Source organism: Cupressus sempervirens, chromosome 8 (assembly GCF_028749045.1).
Source record: "Cupressus sempervirens isolate cs-2001-9-10 chromosome 8, ASM2874904v1, whole genome shotgun sequence".
In the NCBI taxonomy this organism is placed as follows: Eukaryota; Viridiplantae; Streptophyta; class Pinopsida; order Cupressales; family Cupressaceae; genus Cupressus; species Cupressus sempervirens.
This window is the reverse complement of record NC_143125.1, coordinates 456,257,406-456,283,137: the sequence shown is the minus strand read 5'-3', so window position 1 is coordinate 456,283,137 and position 25,732 is coordinate 456,257,406.

Here is a 25,732-nt window from a genome sequence, read left to right as displayed (position 1 = left end):
TGACACCATTACGTGTCATAAATTGCATGACACTGCATTTTATACAAGTATGTTGAAAGGATGAGGATGAGGGTAGATAGTGATCTAGCGTGACATTTTAATCTCTATTTAAGCTCCATATTGCTGACTGTTATTCATTTTTGTTTAGTCAAGCATAGCTATTTTTACTTTAATGAAGTTGTCTAAGATGTTGCAGAAAAAAGGGTGATAGCATTTTTTAGATAGTAAGATGTAATCATCCACTTAGAAACTTCTTTGACCAGTGGCTCTTACTAGACTAAAACTTGTTGGCTTCTATCTCAGTTGACCTATTTCATTCCTTAGAAGAAAGTCACCAACCCTTGTGAGAGTTTTATAGTTGTTGGTCATAATCATAATCTGCCATGCAACCATGCCATAGCCCACAGCTGTCCTAGTAACCCATAATGCTAGGAGGGAATGAAAGTACTTTCTTCTACCCATGTTTGATGCTTTTTTATATCTTGCCATTGTTCCATCACATACGTTTAAAAAAGGATGGGAGTCTAAATTTCATTTCGACTTAAATACTAAATAAGTTTTTACAATGGAAATTTCTTCAAATTAAATACTAAATAATTCTCTACAATGAAAGTTCCTTGTTGAACTTAAAAACCTCCATATCCTTTGTATTGAGATTACCAATTTACACTTTGTAAAATTTAAAAATTATACGAATTAATGTTATCAGATTTCTACAATTTATGTTATAATATCATTCAATTGTTTGCTTTGATCGTGAAAATTATTTTCAAATATCAATGTTTCAGATTGATTCATTTCTAAAAGCAATTGAATAAACTTATATGGATCCAGGTAGTCTTTAAGCAAGATATTATTTATTAAAAAAAAAATTGACTTGAAAAACAAAATAAAAAATCTGATCGGGTTGTGAAAAATTTAACTATTGCAGTCATTGGTTAAATTAATCTCCTATCATAAACGATTATTAAACTGCTGAAAATAAATTCCCAGCTAATATCGAAAAATAACACAACTGCAACTTCACTTATAAAATACAGAAAGAAATGCGCAACACAATGAACACAATATTTTCAGACAAATTGTCCCTGGAAAAACCCCTAAGGGAAAACCAGTTCTACAGATGAGGAATTATATTAAACTTCAGCAAATCAAGAGATACAAAATTCCTTGCCTCTCACTGGCAGAACTCTGACAACCTCCTAATTTATCTCGCTGATATTCCCCACTGCTATTCCCGCGCTAACACTGTGCCCTTGCTAACACTGCAAGATTGTTTGCTAACACTGCAAACGTTTCTCCAAACTTCTTGTTCTCCAAATGCTCCCTAGACCCCCTTTTATACTACTCTCATTGGTAAACCAATGATCAAGATTGATTTACAATCGACGGTGGAGATATAAAAAAACTTACCAACCCTAACAAAATTGGTTTCTAGTTGCTTCTAAAAGAAGTCAATTATTTAATAAATAATTGTCCTTGCTCTAACCAATTTGTTAGCAAAAACAATTAGATACTAAATAATAGCATATGGACAAACAACTGTCCAAGCTAACAAAACTAACACTCCCTCTTAGCGAGGAAGCTGTTCTACAGGACACTTATCTCTGAAGAAGATAAATTTTGCCTTCCCCAATGCCTTAGTCAGAATGTCTACTACCTGCTCCTCTGTAGGTATGTATTGTAGCTGAACAACTACCCTTTGTACACAATCTCTGATGAAGTGATATCTGATATCTATATGTTTAGACCTATCATGAAACACTGGATTCTCAGACAACTTGATGCAACTCTGATTGTCACAATGTATCACAGTAGTCTCCACCTTCTAACCAAACAAGGCTACTAACAAATTTCGAAGCCATATAGCTTTACATGTCGCCATGCTAGCTACTATGTATTCTGCTTCTGCTGAACTTAGAGCCACAGACTTCTGCTTCTTGCTGAACCAAGATACAACTCCTGATCCCAAGCTGAAACAACACCCTGAAGTGCTCCTTTTGTCTGTTGTACTTCCTACCCAATCTACATTTGTATAGCCTATCAACCTGATACCTTCACCTCAAACATATTTGATCCTATACTCGACTATACCATGCAAGTAACATAGCACATGCTTAGCCACTATCCAATGCATTCTCTTTGGTTCAACCATGAACTGACTAAGAGAGTTAACTGCAAATGCTATATTTGGCCTAGTGTTGACCAAATACATAAGCGAACCAATCAACTGTCTATATAAGGTGGGATCTACATCCTTCTCCATAGATGTATCTACCTTCCTCCAATTCGTGATCATGGGTGTAGACATGGCTTTGCAATCCTCCATCCCAAATTTCTTCAAGATTTCAATGCAATATTTCCCTTGACCAAGGAAAATCTCCCCATCTGTCTGCCACACTTCCATGCCTAGAAAGTAGTGCATAAGTCCTAAATCCTTCATCTCGAACTCTTCTGCAAGGTTCCTCTTGCAATCCACTATGAGCCCTAGTGAACCTTTAAGAAATAGGTTGTCCACATAAAGAACAAGAATGAGAATCTCACCCCCAACCATCAAGTAGTAGAGGTTAGCATCTTCTTCACTCTTCACAAAGCCCATTTTCTGCAAGTATGTATCAATGCGCTCATACCATGCTCTAGGAGCCTGCTTGAGTCTGTACAATACTTTATTCAATCTACACACATGGGTCTCTTTGCTGTGTGCTACAAAGCCTTCTGGTTGTTCTATGAATACCTCCTCCTTCAACTCACCATTAAGGAATGCTGTCTTGACATCCATTTGATGGATTTGCCATCCCATTTGTGCTGCAACTGAGATTACAGCTCGTATAGAAGTATACCTGGCAACTGGAGCAAATGTCTCCTCATAGTCTATTCCCTCCTTCTAAGAGAACCCCTTTGCCACGAACCTTGCCTTGTATTTCTCAATGCTACCATCTGCACTGTGTTTTATCTTATAGATCCAGCGTGATCCAACTACAACCCTATCTGTTGGTCTAGGTACTACCTCCCACACATCATTCTACATTATTGAAGAATATTTCTCAACCATAGCATCTCGCCATACCTGATGTTCTGCAACTTCCTGATAGCTAGAAGGCTCACTATCTACCAACTAACTAACTAATGCCACATAGTCATTGAACTTGGTTGGTTGTCTTTGCTGTCTAGTACTCTTCCTAGGAGCTCCCACAAACTCCTGAGTATCCCTATGTGTATCTGGAACCACATGGTTCCTGCTGCCAACTATAGAGAATGAAATGTCAACCTCTAAGTCTTCTAGATGCATTTCCTACTGCACTTGTTGCTCCATACTCTGTGAATCTTCACTAACTGAGTCTACTCTCGTACTGGTAACTGTACTTGAGCTTTGTTGCTCTTGACTTGGTCTTAGAGCTTCTATTGGCTGCTCACTCTGATCATCTGCTGGCAAATCTCTAGATCTCTTGAATGCCTTGTCCTCCATGAACTTGACATCCCGTCTGACAATAAATTATTTTAGTCCTCGAAATGAAAATCCTGTATGCCTTTGAGGTCTCACTGTACCCAACAAAGTACCCCCTCTCTACAGTTTGATCTAACTTTGTATGTATATCTCCAAGAATATGGCAATATGCCAAACTCTTGAATATCCTGAAGTGACTAACATCTGGCTTCTTCCTTGTGAAAGCCTCCTCTGGTGTCATCTTCCCTAGCACCTTGTGTGGAACTCTATTCTGAATGTAGACTGTTGTATTACACGCCTCTTCCCATAAATAACGGGGCATGTCCTGGTCATGTAGTATAGCTCTTGCTGCCTCCGATATAGAACGGTTCTTCCTCTCAGCAACTCCATTCTGCTGTGGATTGTAAGGAACAATCCATTCTCTCTTGATTCCTTCTCTAGTGCAGAACTCCTAGAAGACATTTCCTTTGTACTCACCTCCATTGTCTGACCGAAGAACCTTTATCTTCTTTCCTGTCGAGTTCTCCACAAGAGCCTTGAACTCTTGGAATCAATTGAAAACCTCATCCTTAGTCTTCAAGAAGTATATCCAGGTCTTTCTAGAGAAATCATCAATAAAAGTAACATAGTACTCATATCCTCTGAGAGATTTTATCGACATCGGTCCACAAACATCTGAATGTACTAGATCAAGAACACCCTTAGATCTGGTGTCACTCCTTGGAAAAGATGCTTTTGCAAACTTCCCCAACACACATCCCTTACATACGTCATCATGCTCTGTGCTCACCTTTGGAACACCTGTCACTGTCTCACAAAGCAATCTAAGTGCTCCATGATGAATATGGCCCATCCTCCTATGCCATAGCTCTCCAAGATCTCTAGGATTACTATTGGTCATAAGTGCCTTAGGAGTATCAAACTGCAATCTATAAAGGCAACTAATCCTAACTCCAATAGTTATGGGTGATTTCCAATCCTTGTGCTTAATCAACACATTTGTCCCTCTGAAGAGTACATTATACCCCCTATCCTAAATAACAGATACAAAAATCAAATTCATACCTAAGCCTGGCACATATAACACATCATGAAGTGGAATTATCTTTCCATTCTCCCTCTAAAACTGAACAGTCCCTTTCCCAACAGGGTTGAGTTTGGACAAGTTTTCCATAGAAATTTGGATGTTGGTGTCCTCCTCCTTGTAACTGGAGAAGTACTCTCTAACTACTGTCATATGAAATGACGCCCCACTATCTATATATCAAACACACTGTGAGGTTGAGCTAACCATACAAGCTATGAGTGCAAACTCATCTTCCATTCTACTGGAGAGTTCTTCTGCACTTGCTGAAGCTGCCACTTGCTTCTTACCCTTCTTCCTCTCTGGGAAACCACTGACATAGTGGCCAAACTCATGACATCCAAAGCATTTGACCTTAGAAAGGTCCTTCTTCTTCTTCTCACTTTGTGAATTTGATCCTTTGCTAGATCCCTTCTTTGCTTTCCCTTTACCCGCTAGGGCAACGTTCTCTTGTTCCACCTCATTTTTTTGACTCTTGTTGGCCCCATTGATAAGACTTAGTCTAAACTCCTCCTGAGTGAAATCAGTCCATAGTCGATCCCAACTTGGTAAAGTATCTCGTCTACTAATAACTTGAACAAAGACACTCCATTGTTTAGTAAACCCATTTAGGGCTATTCTCACTAGCTTGTCATCAATAGGGCTATCTCCAACAGCTGCTAACTCATCCTTGACAAGTCTGATCCTGGTGAGGTAACTTGTGACATCTTCTCCCTGATTCATTCGGGTATTCTTTAGCTTCTCTCTGAGAATCAACTTCCTATTCGTGGTAGCATTCTGGTATAGATTTAGAATGACATCCCACATCTTCTTCTCCATATCTAGCTCTGCGATATGTGGAACAATATGATCCTTGACACCATCAAGGATAATCCTCCTTGCTTTGGCATCATCCTTCCTATATGATGCAAGCTATGTTGCATCCGTTGGTACAGGTACACCACTAGTAGCATAATCCTTGATACCATTCTCTTCCAACAATAAAGAAATTTTGGCCTTCCAGACACCAAAATTTGAGGCACCATCCAATCTATCCTAATCTCTCAAACCAGCTGAAGCCATCTCAAGGGTTTAAAGCAATAATAAATCTAAAGAGATCAAAATTTCTTTCCTAGGGCAAAACTCTTCTACCCTTAACAATGCTCTAATATCATGTGAAAAATTTAACTATTGCAGTCACTGGTTATTATTCTCCTATCATAAACGATTAGTAAACTGCTGAAAATAAATTCCCAGCTAATATCGAAAAATAACACAACTGCAAATTCACTTATAAAATATGGAAAGAAATGCGCAACACAATGAACACAATATTTTCGGACAAATTGTCCCTAGAAAAACCCCTAAGGGAAAACTAGTTCTATAGATGAGGAATTATATTAAACTTCATAAAATCAAGAGATACAAAATTCCTTGCCTCTCACTGGCAGAACTCTGACAACCTCCTAATTTATCCTGCTGATATTCCTGACTGCTATTCCCGTGCTAACACTGCAAGACTATTTGCTAACACTGCAAACGTTTCTCCAAACTTCTTGTTCTCCAAATGCTCCCTAGACCCCCTTTTATACTACTCTCATTGGTAAACCAACGGTCGAGATTGATTTACAATCGACGGTGGAGATATAAAATAACTTACCAACCCTAAGAAAATTGGTTTCTAGTTTCTTCTAAAAGAAGTCAATTATTTAATAAATAATTGTCCTTGCTCTAACCAATTTGTTAGCAAAAACAATTAGATACTAAATAATAGCATATGGACAAACAGCTGTCCAAGCTAACAAAACTAACACAGGCAATATGTATTCGTGCAACTGAACCTAATTGATTTCAATATCTTGATATTGTTCGTCGTCTTGATTATTATCTTTGGAATATTGTCTTTCCATACTGCTTGTCATGAATCGAATCAATGCCATGTCATTAATTGTTCCTCATCTTTATAAAATTATGATTCTGATATCAAGAAACATGGATGCTTATTGACCTTCAAGGCTTGTGAAGTGAGGAATCATATTCAAAGTCCTATCATTGATTATCACTTTAACCTTTGTGATGCCTCAAGGGACCCAATTATTTATATTTTTGCTTTAAAGTTTTGAGGGTGTTAACCATCTCTTCCAAATGGAAATAATTAACTATTCTAACTATTTGCATTGTAGAAATGTATGAATGTGAGGGAAGAAGATTGAAAGATTTTTTAAAAAGTAAATTGTTATTATGAAATTACATGATTAAGATACGTATTACGAAATTTTATTTGCAAATGAAAGTGTTTGGAAAAGCTTGTATTTGGTGGGAGAACCCAGGGAGGATATTGTAGGAAAGGGAAGTGAAAAGTGTATATACATATATATATATATATATATAACTTTGTGTACAAAGAAAAATATGGTTGAAGGTTTTTACACAAAGTAAAATCACTTTAGAATTTAGGAAGTACTAATAATTTTATATTACAATGAAATGTGTGTTTCTTTCGATAACAAATTTGAAAGGTCAAATGAAGGTTTGATATTATTTGTATATTTTATTAGAATAGCTATAATAATTATATAAATATAATTTCAAACATTTACACATAAAATGAAAATATTGTGTTAGCATGAATGCTGATGATACTACATTTGGGGATTATTTTTGAACATTACAAAGTATTGCCATGTTGCATTCATGACTATGTTTGTCATTGATGTCAACATAGCATGGTTTTTGTAAAGATTGACTGAGTAGCAAACAAAGATCTTGATGGCACAAACAATGGTTTGATTATTTGGTGATGCACAGTTAGGGACATGTTTGACACAATGTTTTGTTGACATGGTCAAGTGCGTAGACTCTGAGTTGAAGACATACATAAGTTGTACTTGATTTACAGAGAGCAATTCAGAGACAAAGTATTGAGAAAGCAATTTTTGATGTTTGTTGGCTATCTTGCATCTAAGATGTAATGAAGAGATGCTTAGTTAGGCAATGATAGAGGATAGTTAGCTGATGATGTCAGCAAGTGCACAAGCCCTAGTATCGCACTGTGAAGTTTTGTATAGACTATGAGCCAACAATGCTATTGTAATTGTAATTAATTAATTATTTTATTATAATTAATTGGGAAAGCCTCAAGGCCAACTCAAGGAATTATTATGAGGATATGGTATAGAGGAAAGATGTTTTCCTTGATTGTAAGATATGATGTATGAGTATTGTGATTGGTGTATGAAGTGTGAAGTGCGAAAAGAAGAAAAGTGCTTACTGAATGTGTGTAAGAGATCTAAGGGATCATTGAATGTGAGATTTGTGATCTAGTTACAAGATCAGAAGGAGTAGAGGTCTAGTTGAATAGACATAAAAAGAGGAAGGAACAATACAGTACAATTCTATTATTCTACAAGGAATAATATAAAGATCATTTGGACAGTGGGTTCATTGGTCTTGCTCTTGAGGCTATTTGGATAGTAGGCCCAACTATCTAACACAACTTCTAACAGGGTTGACACAACTTCTAATAAGGTTGGAATCTTCTAACATGGATTCAAAGTCTCCTAATAGGGACTCATATGTACTAAATGTATTCATAGACTCCTAACAGGGTCCATCCTCTAACAAGAAATATTTATATTAGCACATAATCTTGTGGGTACCATCTCCACCAGGGTTCTCCCTCTAATCAAGAGTCTCCCTAGTTAACATAGCTAGCGTTATTGTGTATGTGTATCTTGTTGCAGTTTCAATTTATATTACTCATATGGTTAATTTTGTTTAAGGTTGATAATTGTGATAATAGTTGGATAACTAATTCACACCCCCTCTCTCAGTTATATGAGTGGACTATATATTCTAACAATTGGTATCAGAGCACTATTGTTAGCCTAGACTAAAAGCTAATGCTTTCGGTATGGGGGAGTATTTGTGATGATCTGAGTCACTAAGAACTCTTGGTATTTGGTATTGAATAGTGTCGTTGGACACTTGAGTTGGTTGATGATTTGGTGCAACATAGTGACAATTGGTATTTAACAATTGGTATGAATTATAACATTGAGATTAAGGTCTTTGACATTGATGTTGATGGGGGAGAATATGCATGAAAAACACATCTCCTAAGGTATGGGGGAGAGCATCTCCTAAGGCATGGAGGAGAGATATCTCTTTAGAGAGATTTAGGAAGATTCATGAAAGGAAGCATGAATATGCACCTAATGTATTGTGAATTGTTTAGTTTGAAGTAAACAATTGATGTCTAAGGAGTATGCACTTGTTTGCATTTGTTGTGTTTGAGATTCTTTTTAGCATGTGGACAACTGATGCTAGTTAGTAGCAACAACATAACACTATTTGGTATTCTTGGAACTTAGATGTTTTTTCATCTATGTTGTCACCAATGCCAAAGTGGGAGATTGTTAGCATGAATGCTAATGATACTACATTTGGGGATTATCATGAGCATTGGAGAGTACTGTCATGTTGCATTCATGACTGTGTTTGTCATTGATGTCAAGATAGTATGGTTTTTTTAAACATTGGCTGAGTAGTAGATAGAGATCTTGATGGTATGGACAATGGTTTGATTTTCTGATGATGCTCAGTTAGGGACATGTTCGACATAGTGTCCTGTTGACGTAGTTAAGTTTGCAAAGTCTAAGTGAAAGACATATAGAAGTTGTACCTGATTTATAGAGAGCAATTTCGAGATAGAGTATTGGGAAAACAAAACTTGATGTTTGTTTTCTATCTTACATCTAAGATGTAATGAAGAGATGTGTAGTTAGGCAGTGATTGAGGATAGTCAACTAATGATGTTAGCAAGTGTGCAAGCCCTAGTATTGCATGTGTGCAATTTTGTATAGACTGCGAGCTAGCAGTGCTATTGTAATTGTAATTAATTAATTATCTTATTATAATTAATTTATAAAGCCTAAAGAATGACTCAAGGAATTATTATGAAGATATGGTATAAAGGAAAGATGTTTTTCTTGATTGTAAGATATGATGTACATGAGTATTGTGATCGGTGTATGAAGTGAAAAGTGCAAAAAGAAGCAGATTGCTTACTAAATGCATGTAAGTGATCCAAGGGATTATTGAATGTGAGATTTGTGATCTAGTTACAAGATCAGAAGGAGAAGAGGTCTGGTTGATAGGGTAGAGAAAGAGGAAGGAATGATACAATACAATTTTATTATTCTACAAAGAATAATACAAAGATCATTTGGATAGTGGGTTCATTGGTCTTTCCCTTGAAGCTAATTGAGCAGTGGGTCTAGCTATCTTCCACAACTCCTAACAGGGTTAGAATCTCCTAACAGGGATTCAAAGTCTCCTAACAGGGACTCATATGTATTGAATGTATTCATAGACTCTTAACAGTGTCCATCCTCTAACAAGGAATATTTATATTAGTACATCTTGTGGGTACCATCCCCACTAGGGATTTCCCTCTAATCAAGGGTTTCCCTAGTTAACATATTTGGGGTTATTGTGTGTGAGTATCTTGTTGTGGTTTCAATTTATATTACTTATATGGTTAAGTTTATTTAAGGTTGATAATTGTGATAATAGTTGGATAACTGATTCACCTCCCCACCCCTCATCTTAGTTATATTAGTGGACTATATATTCTAATAGATTGTGTACTAGTACACTCAATAATTACTTATAAAACAATGATTCTTGTTCTAGTAGGGGAGGGGGACAAGTACTTGAGCATCCTAATTTTGCACTTCTCAAAGTGTCACATGGAAATTTCAAATCACTCCCAATTTTTTGCATCATCTTACTTGGTAAGTTATTTGTTTATAATGAAGGTTTCAAGTCCACATCTTCAATGATGATGCCACATCATCATGCTTTTTGCCAAGATATCCAAAACAACTCAAATAAAAAGTAAGACGAATGATCATGTGAAAATGGTACCCATACTTGCACAATTGATGTGGCATCACATTATTGTTTGATTTTTACAATTAAGGGTGCATTTCATTCAACTATGGGTAGTCATCATTTTACTAACAATTTTAAAGTTACAATAATTGGCACAACATTGTAAAAAAATGGATATTAAGTCAATAAGTATGGACATTAAATTAACAAGTGTACGTGTCAAATGAACAACTCCTATCACAACCATTAGAACACATTCAAATACTTGGTCCTTACCTATATTAACCAAATTTGGGTGTCTATGTGATCATTAAATGACTATGTTCTAAATTCGTGACCATATTGCTTGAACTTTAAAAAAAATTGCAAGTGGAATTTTTCTTTGGACAAAACTATAGAAGGGAGGAAGACTTGGGACAACGAAATTTCCAATATAAGTTCTTATATACAAATTGTATGAATAAGAAAAAGATTAGGAAATAAAATCACAAAAGAAAGTGTTTGGAAAAGTTTGTATGTGGTGGAAAAAACTATGGAAAATATTTGTGCAAAGGAAAGTGTCAAAAATGATTACATTAAATTAGGAAACACATGTATGCAAAGGAATATATGAAAACAATGTATATAAATAAAAAGTTAGAAAATATTTACATGTAAAGAACACATGACTAAAGGCTTGTAGATTAAGTTAAATCAAGTTTGGATTTAGAAAGGAACAACAATCTTATATGGCATTACATTGTTTATTCACAAAAATTCACAACAATTAGAATGTCAAGGAAATTAAGAGCCTTTAGAATTCTTCCATTTGAAAGATTTTTTATTATATCTTAATTAGTCAAATTATCACAAATTTTTATTTTGAGTCCTTCACCATAGAACTTTATCATCTGAAGCTCATATAATGCCTATTATGAGGGGTTTGACAAAAATGATTCACAATGGAACTCATTGTTGTATGCATGTTTTTTTCGAGCTAAGAGGTTGTCACACAAGTGTGGAAACATGTTTTACTTGTTTCCATTAGGCTTATGCAAGAATAACCTATTTACACAATCCCTTGGTGATAAGAGCTTGGTTGGTTTGTTGGATTTATATTGATAAAAACCTTTCTATTTTTCTTATAGTGATGAAACTGATTTATCCTATCAATTTCCTTTTGTTGGAAACTACAATTAGAACAACTGTTATGTTGTTATTGATGTCAACCATTATTGGTAAGACAATTGCTATCTGAGTAGAGTGTCATATCAAGATGATTGATGATGAGAATTTGAGAAGAAGACATAACAAAAGGACCTGAACAATTGTTATGTTGTCATTGATGTCAAACATTATTGGTAAGAAAATTGCTATCTGAGTAGAGTGTCATATCAAGATGATTGATGATGAGAATTTGAGAAGAAGACATACCCAAAGGACCTTGAGAAATGTTGAGCTATGAGAAACTACAATGGACACTTCATCAGTTAGACTTTGACAAGATAATATAATTGTTTAATCATAACACAATTGAAGAAGTTAGTTTCACTAAAGCCTAAAAGAAGTGATCAATTGAAGACCAAATGCATAGGCTTAACTGAGTAGAAGAGTAGAAGATAAAGGGATTAGAAGTTTATGCTGAGTGATGCTAGAGTTGACCAAGCGATAGTATAAGCCAAGAAAAATACAATGCCGATTGAGCATCAATTGCAACCAAGTATCAGAAAGTATGCTAAATAGAACAATTAGTATCGATTGAGTAATTTAGCAATGACCAAGTGTTAGAATCTAGTGTTGGCCAAGTGACAACATTTTTTAGTTTGTGAGGAAATCTTAATTTCCAACTAACATAATTGAATTCTTAGAATATGGAAAGCATGTCGAAGATAAGGATGGATGACCTAGAGCATTTAATTCAAGGAAAACCATGTTTGAGCATTTCTATGCATGGATTCAAGAAGTTTGGAGAAGTTTATAGAAGAGAAAGGAGGAGATGAAATGATGGAAGGATTCAATGAATCTAACTAAAACCTAATATCTACGGTGATGTTTAAGTAGAAAAAGATTAGAACTACCTATTTAATGAGGCACACAAGCTAACCAAGTAGATGTTGGAGAAGTTTTTGATTATGTTGATTGGTGAACTCAAGCAGAATGATGAACAATGAAGTGTTGAGGAGAAGAGTGATTTCTTGAAGGGTTTCCAAGAAAATAAGTGATGGAGATGTTAATGAAGGCCAGTCAATGAGTCAATTGTTGGATCGAATTATGATATGTATTTGCAAAGTGGGTTGTATTTATCAGATCAATCTACTGTTGCTTTCTAACCATTATATCAGTTTGAAATCTTTTAATCAAGTTTGACCTAACAATCATTTATAAGTCCTTTAGTCAATGTGACATTCTAATGGAATGTTCTAAAGCCCTCTTACAAGGCCACTCCCTACAAGGTGATTAAATTATTTAACAAGGTCATATTTAATAATGTTTTATAACCTTTAACAAGGTTTGCTCCTAACTTAGCTTACTTTAGAAGAGTGAAAAATTGGTGACATGTTACTAGTGGTTTTTCCAAAATTGGGTTTTCACGTTAAATCCCAGTGTCATTCTTGTGTGGATGTTATCTGAGATGTTTTACTATTAATGTTTTACATTTTGCAAGTTTGATACTATTAGGACATTGGACTGCAAGTTTATGTTGCTAATTATTTACTATTCAGACTAGGCTACTAAATGTTTAGACCTAAAGTATTTGAAGTGATTAAAAGTTCAATTGGTACATCCAGACCTGAGGATAACTGATTCAACCCTGTCTCAGTTATTATAAATCATTCTAACACTTTAGATTGCATCAATGGGTAACATAAGATTAAATTATCAACATATAGCTATGTATAAGGGTATAATGTATATGAAGACCCTAAGATCAATATAACATGGATGAAATTTGGTAAGTATATGTGACTTCTAAAGGAAATAATTTTAGGTTAGTAAAATCTCTTTTCTATCCAATGGTTGTCATTTTGGGTAAGTATATGTGAGTTCTAAAGAAAATGATTTAAGGTAAGTGGAATCTCTTTTTTCTATTTGTATTGCTCATGTAATCTCTTTTATGTCTATCTCATGTGAAGGCTTTATTCACTTGATTAATACAAGGTGATGATTGAAGCTTATTACTTTATTAGCCTAAAAATAAATATAGAATAGGTTTAGATAGACTTAATAGCCTTTTGTGAAGACATTGTTATAGAGATTATCATTTAATCACTTTGATTTTGGGAAAACACACAATGTTATAGGAATAATACTTGTTGAAAGAGTTTCCCTTCCTTGTATCTTCTATTCCTCTTTAAAGAATGATTATTTATGTGGTAATGAACACATTATGACATGCCATAAGTTTAAATATGAATTGTGAGAATTTTCTTAATAATTTAATACAAAAATAAATCATCAAGATAAAAATAATAAGATAAAGAAAATAGAGGGTCATTAGGCTTCTCCTTTGGTTTTCCCATAGTCCTTTTATACCTTGTTCAATGTTGTATTACAAGAAGAGTTTGAATAATAGGTGCAACAGGGAAAGTTGATATTTCTTTCTACTTCATGGAGGAGGTAACACCTTATTTCTCCTTTTTTTCTTCCTTATCCTTTTAGGAATTTGTTCTATTACCATGTGTGCATTCCCTATGTGATGAGGAGTTAGGGGAGGCCTTGAACTAGATTTGTACTTTTGGAGTTGTTAGGCTTAATTCATTTTGCAGAACTTATTGAATCCAACTCTCAAAACATGATCCATGGGGTAGACCTTGCTTAGCCATTCTTGCATCCATTTTACCATAGGCTTGGCCATGTGACCCATGTCTTCTTTATCTTTTTCATTTATATTTGCATTATTTATCCCTTCATCAAAGAATTTATAGTGGTAGCTGTAAGATGTAAGATATATGCAACTTATTATCATTTTCCTTTGTCCTAGATCTCTTAGGTTTTGACATGTTACAAGATTTAGAAGCTAGGTACATATATGTTGTATAAAATCTTTGAACCTAACCTCACCTCATCCACATAATTCACCTAATGTTCTTCTATGTTTGAAATATATATAAAGTAAGAACCAATGGCATGACCAAAGATCCCTATTGGATCACAATTATCTTTATTTATCTTCAATTTCTCTAATGAGAATTCTAATAGTTTTGTGTCTAATTTTGGTAACCTTCATGTTCAAGCAATAATTTTCTCCTACCTTGATAGAGAATTGAAAACATGAATTATATTTTTTCATAATCAACCAATGAAAATCCCCCACTTGCCTAAAAAATTATAGCATGATCAACCTATGACAAGGATAACTCAACAATTATTTTCAAAGGAACTTTGCAACTTTCTACATTGATGTACTTAAAGGTCTAAACCAAATAAAGTAGTTGTCACTTTGGAAGACAACCTTTTTTCAACATCTCCTTTGATGGTCCTAATGTCTACAAATATAAATATATCATGTTAATAATTCTATAATCTCTCCATCTTCTTATTTAGGGGTAGTTGAGGGTAGTGGTTGTGCCCCTTGATATTTGGGTTAGTGAACAACCCTTTAGTCTTCATTTTAGGCTTATAGGAAATATGAGAAATAAACAATATCAAAATAACTGCAAAAATAGAAAAGACAAAAATAAAGCAACACAAAGATTTAACATGGTTTACCCAATATGAGGTACATCCACAAAAGAAATAGTCATCCACTTATTTTATTATCTATCAAAGAGAAAATTATAATGTAATGACTTTTACATCACATAGCCACTTATCTATGAATCCTCTTTGAGGAAGTTTGTAATGTTAGTTAAAAACATAAACCTTGATAAGTTGCCACATACCAAAAATCTCCCTTTGTTGAGGCTCCATACCAAGCAATCTCCCACCTAGAGTTTGATTAGGATTAATACCAAGAAACATTCTACTTGGAAACTAATCATCTAGCAACACCACTACCATTGTGCTTAAGGAAGTTTTAAACGTCGGTTAAAAAAATCCTACATCCACCAAAGAAATAGTTTTCCACTTATTTTATTATATATTAATGAGAAAATAATAATCATATGAATTTCACATCACATAGCCACTTATCTATGAAGCCCCTTTGAGGAAGCTATCAATGTTAGTTACAAAAATCAACCTTGATAAGTTGCCACAAACCAAAAATCTCCCTTTGTTGAGGCTCCATACCAAATAATCTCCCAATTAGAGTTTCATCAGGCTTAATACCAATAAATATTCCACTTGGAGACTAATCATCTAGCAAAACCACTACCCCAGTACCTCCCACTGGACTAATGCACTTGGACTTAAATAGGTCTCATTTCAACTGTGATCAAGCTTAAAGATTAATAGAGTGTATGGAATTATACTAAAGTTATATGTGTTTGGTCTTAAAGTGAAGAGATGAGTTCTTTGCAAGATGAAATCACACTTTAATAATCACTAAAAAAATTGCTATGCTCTTGTGTCTTTCTTAATTACTCCATGAACCTTTAGAACTATTTAATCTCATTACCAGTCTCTATAGAAACAAAAAATTCCACTTTTTTTGCTTGTTGAAAGTGCTACAACCTTTTGCACTCTAGAAACCTATCTAATTATCGTGCCACCTAAAAGAAAAGTATCCCCTATAGTGATCATCCTTCTATCAATATCTCTTTGTAAGTTTGAATCTAAATCAATGCCTCTCAAAGACCTGAGGATACACTTTATTTCATTCCAATGCCATTTTCTAGGAGTTCTTCATATACCTTATCACAACTCCCATTGCATGTACAATAGTTTTCCTCATACACACTATGTCATACATAGAACTACCAATAGTTTGAAGAGCATGGGACCTTTAGACATGTATATTATCTCCTCTTCTATCATGGGGCTCATTTCCTTGGAAAAATTAAAATGGCTGGGAAAATGAGTAATAATTGGTTTTACATCTTGCATCTAAAATAATTTCAACACTTTGTCTATGTAATTATTGTGAGGCAATATTAATGTATGATTTCTCTTATGTAGGAGAACCTAGGCACAAAAATGATCGATGGAAGGATCATAGAATGTAATAATTTAAATGGCATGTAATGAGATCCTTGGGATCATTTTGATAGCAATTTGGACCCTTCTGTAAGGTCATGTGACCTTGACAAGCATTTATAAGCCACTTGGTCAAACTTGGTCAACAAGTCACTAGGAGTATAGGGAAAGGTAGGATCATGTTTTTTTATGTTATTTTGAGTTTAATGGGATTGATTGGAGGTGTATTTGAATGGGATGGGGTCAAAATGCAAAAGGATATAAAAGTTGTCAAAATGTTGCTTGACAACATTGACAATTTTTGTGCAACTTTCTTCCAATGACCCAATTTGGTTAAAAGTTTAGTTGAGGGAAGTTGTGTGGGTTAGAATAAGACCATATATACCCATGGTTTTTGAATTAGAACTATTGTTGAAGTTTTTGGAGTTTGACTATAATCTTCAATACAAGTTTCCTTGCCAAATTTGTTATTTATGCCTTGTGTATGGATTGGTATGGATTTAATTGCATGTGAATGTATATGGGCATGTAAAGAGATGAACTGAATCAACATTTAATTTACTTGATTTTATCTAGATCAAATATTTTAAAATCAATTTACTTGATTTTATCCTATAGTTTGAGCACTATTTCTTAAGTTCCTATTTGATTAAAGGAACATGTCCCCCTTTAGTTAAATAAAAGACCCTTTTCATCTCTTATCCTAAGTTGCATAGGTAAAGTTATTTTCCTATTTTTAAAATAAAATAAAATACTTTTTTAATCTCAAATGGAGATACAAAAGTCAACTCTTTTTGATTGGTGGAAATGATCTTGCACATGGATCATGCAAAATTCATCTCCCCACCCTTGATTAGATCTTCTTCTCTCATAATCTCCACCATCCGTACTTTAAAATTTAGAGCTCTCTCCTCATCTAAGGAACCATCTTCTTTGAATTAGTGTTATGCTGCATGTTTTTCTATAGGTACTCCTGGAGCTTTGGAAGATCTTGTGGCTACACTCTCATCCTTGCATAGCATAGTAATCTAATCTCATATTGTATTAACATAACTTATTTTGTGCATTAGAATAACACATTTAGCTTAATTAGGGGGCTTGTAACACTCTAATATTGTTAGTTAGTTTGCATTCTTTGAATTTCATATAGTTTAGTTGAATTTTGCATAGCATTTCATAGTAGTTCTTGGGCACTAGATTCCTTTCTCTTGTGTTAGAATCTCCCATTTCTTAGTGTACTTGCAATGGGCTACACTTCTTAGGCTTATCTAAGAGCCATATCATTTTTATTTGCATTCCTTTTCTCTCCATGACTAGGGAGCTCTAGGTCGACATTTGAGGCTCTCAATCCATGAGATCTCTTGAATAGAAGGACTTAGAGAAGTGCACATTTTTGGCACCTACTGTGGGTGAAGAAACTCTATTTTTCCTTTCTTTTTCATATTTTCCTCACTTCTTTACTTTTTATTTTTGTCTATTTTTATTTTTTGCTGTCAAAGTTATCATGTGATATTTTCTAGTATCATACAATATTTTGTCCTATAACCATGTGATACTTTGCCAGTTAAAAGTATCATACTTTGTATAAATTACTACCACACTATAGTTTTGAAGTCTATCATCTACCTTAATACAGAGTGTTGCACATGCATAAAGTGTTGCCTAGTAATATAATGAAGTATCATACAAACTTTATACAACAAAAAATATTACCTAGTTCAGAATAGAAGACTGTGTCAGTTTTTTATTAATATTTTAAGTCCTTGAAGTATTTCCATTTTGGGTTTTTTACAATATTTATTATCTAACTAGTGATTTTGTAGGTTTACTACAATTTTTGACTAAACCTTTCAGGTTTACTAACTCATTGGTTTTGTATGGTTGCCTAGGTTGCTTGCAAAATCGCTTATTAAGACAACACATGTCAAAGACTATTTGCTAAAAAGAAGCTACTATCATTTTCATAGGGCTTCCCAAGTAAAGAAAAAATAAGAAAACTAAGTCTTCTTGATTTTTATGTCATTTTCATGTGTGACATATACTAGCTGCTTCTTTTCTTATATAGATAAAGCTTGCGAGTAGGTCTCTTTTTTGGTAGAAAGTATGCTCTTCACTCTTGTGGTGAATTATAAATCTTGACCCTTCATTGATTCTCGAAAGTGAGTGGCATGTTCCATGTTTTGGCAGTCTTAATTAATCTTCTTGGCATATTTGGGGGAAGCACTAAGAATAGGAGAGTATGCTCTTCATGCTTTGGGTGAATCAAAAATCTTGACATCTTAGTGTGGATCCATTTTGTCTATCTCCTAGTGATATACTACCTTTAGAGGGCTTGCTATTGCTGGGAAGATACCAATAGGAATGACCCAAAGTGAAAACAAGCACAACCTAGCTAATCTAACCCACTATAATCACAAACCCCTTGGCAAAGGCCAAAGCCTTGGGGGGTGTAGCACTTGTTTTTATTTAGTGGAATTACTTGTGGGGTTGTGAACATGACGAAAAAACTAAGAAGGAATGCTTAAGGTACAGTTATGGCTACAAGTCCATTACTTATCTCTAACAAGGTGTCCTATTATCAGGTGCAAGAGGAGTGTTGCGAATGACCCTTTCTAAAAAACTTAGTATTAGAAGCTACCCTTATTATCTGTACACTCGAAAGTGTCCCACTCTAAATCCTTCTATCCAAATGATTCCATGAGTTTGGAATACTTGGATGCTGGCTTAGAGCTCCCTATCCACAGAGTGCAAGAGAGTATATTTCAAGAATAAGAAAGCTCTCAGATAAGCCTTAGAGATACTCTTCTTGCTAGTAAACCATGCAATGGGAGGTTCCAAAGAAAAGATGCAAGAATGAAAATGTCCCAAGGAGTTCCTCAAGGATGCAATGCAAATAAAGATTAAGCTAGAATGAATATGAAAAGTGCAGCTATTCTAAGCATGGATGAGAGTGTTACAATCCAAATATTAAGCTATGTGAGATAGATTATTGCAAAATAGAAGCTAAACTAACATGCAACATGAATCTAAGCTAAAATGCTATGGTATGAGAGAATGTAGACAAGAAATAGAAGTTCTCCACAAAGCTCCAAAGAAACCTGTTAGAAAACCTGCAGCATAGCAATATTCAAAATGAGGATTGATTGAGGGGGAAAACTCTCTCCCTTTTAAAGTTGTACGGACGGTGGAGATCAAGATGAAGATGGTGGATGATCAATGATGGAATTTGAAAAGAGGAGTGATCCATGTGCACACACAAGTCAACCAATAGAATATAAGTTGACTTGTCACATAAGACAAAAGTCTCACAAGCCTTTTCTTTTAATTGTAAAATAGAAAAAGGACTTTATGTGTGCACTTTAAGTGGGTTAGAAGAATGGGGTATTTTATTTAATTAAAAGGGGACATGTTATTTTAATTAAATAATGAACTTAGGATAGCATAGTCAAACTATAGGTTATAATCAAATAAATTGATTATTAGCAATTTGGCTTAGGTAAGTGATTAAATTAATTTAGCCAAAATGTTGAAAAAGGGGCTAATAGTCTAGATGACCATTTTTAGGTGATTACATTTGCCCCTCTTTGACTAATGTGTGATCGATCTGGGAACACATTATGTCAAAGAAAATAAGAAGCCAAGTAGGCGGTGATAGATATAGATATCTGATTTTGAAGAACGAAATGTAGAAAAAGATAACAAGTCCTAAATGTACAGCCTGATAGTGGTAGTACTGAACACTAGGAAAAGATGATGTCAGAATTCAAGAAGAATGCTAACACTTAGCAAAGTAGATAGACCGAGAACAAGTGAGAAGATCAAACAAATGCTCCTAAGAAATAGATAGTTGTAGCAATCAGTGATAGAGTATTTCTGCCCCCTCAGGATCGAAATTGAAATGAGGTAAGGGGATGCAAAAACTAGCTAGACATGAGAAAATTAGAATATAGCAATGTCCAAGATAACAGATAGATGATTAGAACCCAAGAATGACTAGAAAAAAAAATGATAAAATGCCCTAGTTTGACTAGAGTTGACCTTGAAGGATATAGCATAAAAATAAGGCCGAAATGAGTAGAAAGGTGATTTTAGACATGAAATAGTGAATTTAAGTAGATATGAAGTATGGAAATGATGAAGACATGAAGAAATGAAGATGCCCCGATGATGATTCAGAGATTAGACCTCAAAAGGTCAGCTAACTACTCAAAAGAAAGTAGAATTTGAAAAGACAATTTTGACCATCAAGATGATCTCGAATTTGGATTTTGATCCCAAAAATGATTCCAGGACATCAAAATTATTTAAGAGGTCAAAAATTTATATAATGTGATGATAAGATAGAAAAGAGATGAAGCGATAGATTAAGAAGGTGAAAAGACATGAACAAGAAGAAAGTAAAGAAATATATGAAAGGAGTTAGTCGATATGTCTATGAAAAGATGAAGAGAGAACTCTCCCCATATGCAAGAATGCAAGACTAAGCTAGAAAATGAACCTAAAATGCAAGCTAATATGAAAAGTGGTTTACCAGCAAGAAGTGCATAGCATTTAGACTCTTAATTTCATCATTGAGCATTTATTAGGGACAGCGTGAGATCATACAACCATCACTAGTATAACTATGAGGATATGAATATGATCAATATCAGATAGGTATGTGGAAATCCAATCTAAGCATCAGAGACATGTAAGTCAAGATAACTACACAATTAGATTCCCTAAGTTTAATTTAGCAATATTACACCTGTATCAAGGCATAAGTGCCAGGATAAACCCTGAGTGCAGTCTTGCAAAATAGTCAAGGATGATACATTTGTAAGTCAATGCGTTGAATAGGACCAGCATAAATGCTTACAACACTATAGAAAAAAAAAAGTATACCCACAAGAAAAAATCAAGAAAATAGGTCCCATGCCCCCAGTCTTCTAGTCAATGACATCCTCGAAAGACTATAAGGGAGGGAACACATGGAAAAGAAATCATCATAGACAACACACAAAGTAGATAAAGATCAACATAGCTTAGTCATTTAAGTGTTAAAGTGTGTGTGTGTAAGTCACTTGGCCATTTCTTCAAGACTTGATTCTGATAGTGAGAAATATTGCGACATCGGAGACCGTAGGTAAACTATCTGAAAAGTGTTGAAAAACACTTGATGTCAATGTGGGGGAAGTGTTGAGAAACACTATTTTGTGAGTTGTCAAAGAAACCCTAATGCACAAGAATACCTCAATAGGCTAAGTAGCTATGCCCCCGAGATGAGGACAAGAAACAATTCCAAGCTAGGAAATGTGTAGCAAAATAGGTGATTGAGACTGATAGACAGAGGTGCAAGGGTCTCAAGTAGCACCTATTTCAAGATTTTCACCACTTGATAGATTTTTTCAGGACTTTTTCAATTTTTTGTATTTTTCAATTTTTTTGGTGATACATCAAAGCACCTATTGCTAGGTTTTCACTAAGATGATCATTTTTTCATGACATTTTTTGATTTTTAGGATTTTTTTCAGCATCATATATGAATTTTTTAGAAGGTTTTAGATATCACTAGTTCTCAAGCAAGATCACATCATTTTCTCCCAATGTCTAGCAAGGTATAGGATATGATGGAGCAACGAGCCAGTGGATAAGTAAAGATGGATGAAAAAAGAGTATGAAGCAAGTGAAAGTGATCCTCAAGGACTGACTCCTCAAGAGTACCCAAGCTAGGGAAAGAGGTGAAATAGTCATATGTAGCATGTTTTGGATAAGCAATGGAAGTAATGAGAAAGATAGCATGTAGGATAAGTGGTGAAGCCAACAAGTGCGATAGCATATAAGATAAGCGATGGAAGCTAATGAGTAAGACAGCATGAAAGCGTGTAGTCCAAAAGAGTAGCCATGTCAAGAGACCTATGAGAACCATGTTTCATTTATTATGATCAAGACCAAGGGGTCAACTAGATAGGATAGCGATGCGATAGAGCAATAAAAATAAAGCTCAGGATGGAGGCTATGAGGGAATGAGAAAGCACAAATAGAGAATCTCATGGATAAGATAGCCAATATGCAAAGATAGCTCAACATTGTCAAGATCAAAGAGAGAAGAGGGGATAGATGGATGATGGAAGAATTATGCATGATGCCTGTTTGCCAGGTTTTCATCATGGTACTTATCCAAGGTTCCACAAGAAGTAGTTTTCACCATAGGATAAATTTATTTCTCTTTACTTTTGCTACCAAGGTGCCACAAGAAGTGGTTTTCACCAAGGCACATTTTTGTTTTTTTTTTCCTTTTTCTTTTTTTGAATTTTTAGAAAGAGCTCAAGCTGTTTGAATGTAGATAGTGCTCTTATAGAAAAGATAAGTCATGATAAGCCAAGACCATATAAAGGTATGCTCAAAGATGTTGATAGGGTGATGAAAGAGAAATGGGAGTAGGAAGAGTATATGGAGGATAATAGTTCATGTATAGAAAGTAAGTGTAAGCTTTAGAGGATTTCATGAGGGTAGTTGAAATATTGGACAAGATCAACATTGACACACACCTTGAAGGGTATTGGAATGATGGAATAATCATGGATGAAATAGCTTGAGGTTTAGATCTATGAGAAGGTAGAAGAGATTTGGAAAAAAGTGGAGTGGAAGGCTTTGGAATATTTATAGAAATATTTTTAGAAGAAGATGGAATGGAAGCCTTTGGAAGCTTGAATGTCAACTTTGAAGTATTTTGAATATTCAAGTCTTCTAAAAGAGACTTGGGAATCCATATAGCTTTAGATTTTCCTTTGGATACTTCAAAACACATTTCTTCAATAATGGGTTTAGGAACCCATATTTTCTTTGATTTAGCTTTTTTAATACTGGACCTTTGCGGTCTCTTTTGTGCATTCTCCTTCTTAGTATTCACATGTCCATTAGATGGGACATAGTGATCTTTCTTTTTAAATTGATTCTTATGTTTATTCTCACTTCCAAAGGACTTGGGATTTGTGGATGAATAAGGATGATATGACTGGTTTAGATGTATAGATGGGTGAAAAGTCATCAAGGATGAGTGTCTTTGTTGATCTCGAGGCATTATAGGAGAGCTAGGAAATGAGCTATGAGTGGAAAATGTAGAAGATGAAGGAACATAAGGTCCCAATATATATGGAAGGTTTGAAGGCTTTAGCTTTGATGGATAAGGACCAAGGATAGACTTAGAAGATGCAAAGGGATAGTGGGAAGGGATATCAGCATCTTTAGAATGAGCAACATGGTCAAAGCCATCAATAGACTCATGAGTACCTTTGATAGGAACAAAAATTTTAATAGAAGCACTTGAAGCTTGAGCACAATTTTGAAGTGGATATGGAGAAGTAGAACATGAGGGGATGCTTTGATCTTGAAAAGTAGCTTTGGATAGCATATGAAGAGAACTTTTCTCATAATTTTCAGTAAGCTTAAGGGAGATAATGGAAGTGGTATCTTCATCATACTTGGGGGGTGGACAAGATATAGGATATGGAGGGGAAAAATCTTGAAAGAGATGAAAGGGTGCTTGATCTTGATCTTTCTTGAAATTTATAGCTTTTTCTTTTTGAGAGTCCTCTTGACATGGAGCCACTTCTAAGGACAAGGGAGAATGAAGAGAGAATGGAGTAGTGTTTGGATTAGGCATAGTAGTGCATGAAGGTTGAGGATGTTTAGGATTGGTAGCATGGAAAAGGTTTGCAGCCAAGTGAAGGTTAGCTTGAGTTTCTTTTAGAGATAGCCCTTGAGGATACACATATTGCATATGGAAAGCACTAGGTTCTTTTTTTTGATGGAGGCATGTTGGAAAGCTTTGAAGTGTTGGGAGATGCATGAGTGTTGGAAGAAGTGGAAGATGTAATGGAGCCACTACTAGACATAGGTTCATCAATGTAATCTTGCTCAAGAGAAGTATCCTTAGCACATGAGTCACTAGAGGTTCCAAGATCAACAATCTCATCATCAATGAGATCTTGGATTTTATGTTTCAGCTCTATACAATTAGAAGTAGCATGGTCATTAGATTGATGATAGGCACAATAGGTATCCAAGAATGGATTTCCATAGGAGCTAGACTCAGGCAACATGATGAGCTTGGTGCCAAGAAGTGTTCTCAAAATGTCATCATAAGAATTCCCCAAGGGAGTAAAATTTCTCTCAAAAGTATGTCTAGAGTCCTTTGGTTGCTTCCCAAGTGAATAGCATACATACATGTCTTAATCATTCTCTTGATCAAAGATAGGTTTATCATGAAATTTTGGCATAGGCTCAAAGGATGTATCACTTGCTTGTTCTCTAAAGAGGTCTTTAGATCTAGAAGATGAAGATATTTGATGTCTTGAAGTAGAGCATGTAGACCTAGAAGAAGAGGATGACCTCAAAGAAGGTGACTCACATGCATGTAAAGATCTTAAAGAAGATTCATGTAATGATGCAATCTTCTCCTCTAACTTTTTCTCAAGTTTAGACTTCATTTTTGTCATGCGCTTAGAGAAATGAAGGTAAAAAAGATCATTTGTCTCTTCTAGTTCTTTGTATTGCACATATAGATCTTGAAACTCTTTAGTGACATGGAGGATATCATGATCATCTTTATTTGGTTGAGGTTTTGTAGCACAAGGTTTAGATCCCATAGTTTTAGATGCAAAGCCAAGCATAAAATAGTCTAGAAGATAACTTGATGTTGAAACTATAGGAGGTAGAGTGTTCACTTGCCAATATAGTAGAGAGAGATTAAAGAGACTTGTCAAACAATATGTCTAAGAAACTTACAACATGAATGACTCAAGTCAATAGATAGGCAAGATGCCCAAATAACCAAATAAATAGAGCAAGCAGGGTGACAAGTGAACAACTTTCCCAACCCAAGAGTGTAGTCAAGAAATCAAGGTAACCATTTTAGAAAAAGGATAACTAGCAAGCATGCATAGACCATGAGGATAGAAAGACCAAAAGTACCAAGACCAAAGAGTTACTTTAAGCAAGTTCAAGAACTAGAGACATAGAAAATCAAAGTCAAATGATGAGACTCCCCTTAGCAAGTAACACAAGAAATTTTTTTGCATTTGATGTTTTGACTTGGTTGACAAAGTTTGACAATAGTTGATAGCATAGCAAGTTTGATGTTCAAAAGCAATTTCTTTCCAAGCAAGATAGTGACACATGGAGTAGTCTTCAAAAAATCAAGCAAGGGACAAAGCAACCTTGCATGATACAAGCAGATGTAAGGTCTTAAAAGAAAGCCGTATAACTATCATCATGTGTATGTTCCA